Genomic DNA, 2,775 nt, shown 5'->3' with positions numbered 1-2,775 from the left:
CTAACCAGACAGCCTCTTTGAACATATTCATCACATTTCTTCTAAACAGGTTGTTTAACCCTTTTAATAATAATAATAATCAATATAATCAATAGATAAATAACAATAATAATCAATATAATTTTTATCTATTATGGTCATCTAAAATAATCAAACATAAATTCCATGAGACATATGTACCCTCTTTCAACAATACTGGAGTCTGCTGCAGTTAAACAGGTAATGATCACTGATAAATGTTTTCATTTGAATGCTACAAAATTTGGGTTTTGTACTGTTGGTTGAAAACAATTTATTTATAACCCACTAGGCCCCGATCAAACTCAGCTGTGGGCCTCTATTTAAGGTTCCATGAACTGGTCTTTGGATGCTTGTGTGTCGCACTTAGGGTCCCTAATCTGTACTGAGTCTCTTTTATATAACCTTGTGGTCCCCTAATTCTGTATCTGAAGTCTCTTTTTATAGGCCTTATGGTCCCTATACTGTATCTGAAGTCTCTTTTATAGACCTAGTGGTCCCTAATACTGGATCTGAAGTCTCTTTTATATAGACCTTAGTGGTTCCCAATACTGTATCTGAAGTCTCTTTTATATACCTTAGTGGTCCCCTAATACTGTATCTGAAGTCCTTTTATATAGACTTAGTGGTCCCCTAATACTGTATCTGAAGTCTCTTTTATAAGACCTTAGTGGTCCCCTAATACTGTATCTGAAGTCTCTTTATATAGGCCTAGTGGTCCCCTATAAGTATCTGAAGTCCTTTTATATAGACCTTAGTGGTCACCTAACACTGTATGGAGTCTCTTTTTATGACCTTGAGTGTCCCCTAATACATATCAGAAGTCTCTTTTTGCAAAAATCAGCCTTGGTGCAGCCACTAGAGCCAGCCATTCTGTTGAAAAATGTGAGTGTGTGCCTGTGTAGTTTGAATGGGGGAGAGGGCCTGTGGTCTCTGCACAAGTCTCGCGCTTCCCTTAGAGGGGACACGCCTGCTGGCAGCACGCGCCACAACTGAGCTTGGGGGCTGTGAAGCCTCCTGCATCACACTTCGAACAGAAAACGTGGGCTGGATGAACGGAGAATTTCAGCTCCATTGCAGGGGGGAGAGGCGGGAAGGCTTGGCTTTCCGAGGGAGGTAGAGCTGAAGAGCTTTGTCTTCCTTCTTCTTCGCCTTACACCTCTGCTGCATTGAGGCCAGAGCGGGGCCAAAGACTCCGTCAGGCACAGCATGTCTAAAATGTTCTCTTTTTCCTTGTCGGACAGATTTGTCAGGTTGAGCCATCTAGCTCTTTTCGTAGAACCATCATCCCCTAGATTTACCTGTGGCCTGGACCGCACAGCGCTGTACGTGGAGGCAGATGTCCATGATCACAGTAATCTCTTTCCCATACAGCACGGTCAATTTGGTGGCCTTGTCCTCTCAGAGCATGGAGAGACATCAGCTCTTTGGCTGAAGCTGACGCTGGTCTAGGCAGACTGGAAACGGTCCGCCTTTGACGCAGTGTGGGGTTCCTAAAGATGTTGAGTCGCCCGCAGGTGAAGGTGGGCTGCAACCAACGGCTCCATCTGGGTCATGCGGAGCATTCCCGCTTTTCCATGCGATCAAACTCCAGGAGCAGGCTCCCTGAATCGGGGTCTTACCACTGAATGGCGGTGTTAGCCATCCATACAGGATAGATCTGGACAGATGGTTGTATTTGTAGCCAGCCCTACAGTAGGTAATCTGGACCAGATGTTGTAGCTGTAGCCCCCTGCAGTAGGTTGATCTGACCAATGGTTTAGTCTGTAGCCAGCCATACATTAGTAGATCTGGACAGATGGTTGTAGTCTGTAGCCAGCCCTACAGTAGGTAGATCTAGACCAGATGGTTTAGTCTGTAGCCAGCCATACAGTAGGTATCTGGACCAGATGGTTGTATTCTGTAGCCAGCCCTAAAGTAGGTAGATCTGGACCAGATGGTTGTAGTCTGTAGCCAGCCATACAGTAGGTAGATCTGGACCAGATGGTTGTAGTCTGTAGCCAGCCCTAAAGTAGGTAGATCTGGACCAGATGGTTGTAGTCTGTAGCCAGCCCTAAAGTAGGTAGATCTGGATCAGACGGTTGTAGTCTGTAGCCAGCCATATAGTAGGTAGATCTGGACCAGATGGTTGTAGTCTGTAGCTAGCCCTTCAGTAGGTAGATCTGGACAAGATGGCTGTAGTCTGTAGCTAGCACTTCAGTAGATAGATCTGGAGCAGCAGGGTGACTTCTAGCCATAGGTGGGTAGTAACAACTTAAATTTACTGAGTAAAGTTTTTGAAATTAACTTCTAGGAGTATTTTTAAATCCCTATACTTATACTAAGTAAATTGTGAAGAAGAAAACTGTACTCTTACTCCACTACATTAGGCTACTATGAGCTTTTTACTTTTATTTTTACTCTTTGGTATTCTACATGTCATTGTTTTTATCCGCCCCCCCCGCGTCTGCCTCATTTTCTGTTTTATTTTGACAGAGAGAGACTTCCACTAAAGCTCTACCATGTGACTGTGTTTCACCAATCAAACATCGTTGTGCAGTCTCGTCACGTGACCATGCTCGATCTCAGAGGCTGGACGTTAGCTCTACAGTCGTAGCAAAACAAATAGTTCAAATCATCCATTGGCAATCAGACACATGAGGAGAACACCCCCGGCCTCATAGTGAAAGCATGGTTACCTTTATAAAAGTGCAAACGCAACTGCATTATGACCAAAACAAACTGAATGTCAGCATTCAAAAAACATCTAACTTGAGG

Source organism: Etheostoma spectabile, chromosome 20, assembly GCF_008692095.1.
Source record: "Etheostoma spectabile isolate EspeVRDwgs_2016 chromosome 20, UIUC_Espe_1.0, whole genome shotgun sequence".
Lineage (NCBI taxonomy): Eukaryota > Metazoa > Chordata > Actinopteri > Perciformes > Percidae > Etheostoma > Etheostoma spectabile.
Note: the sequence above shows the minus strand (reverse complement) of the source record.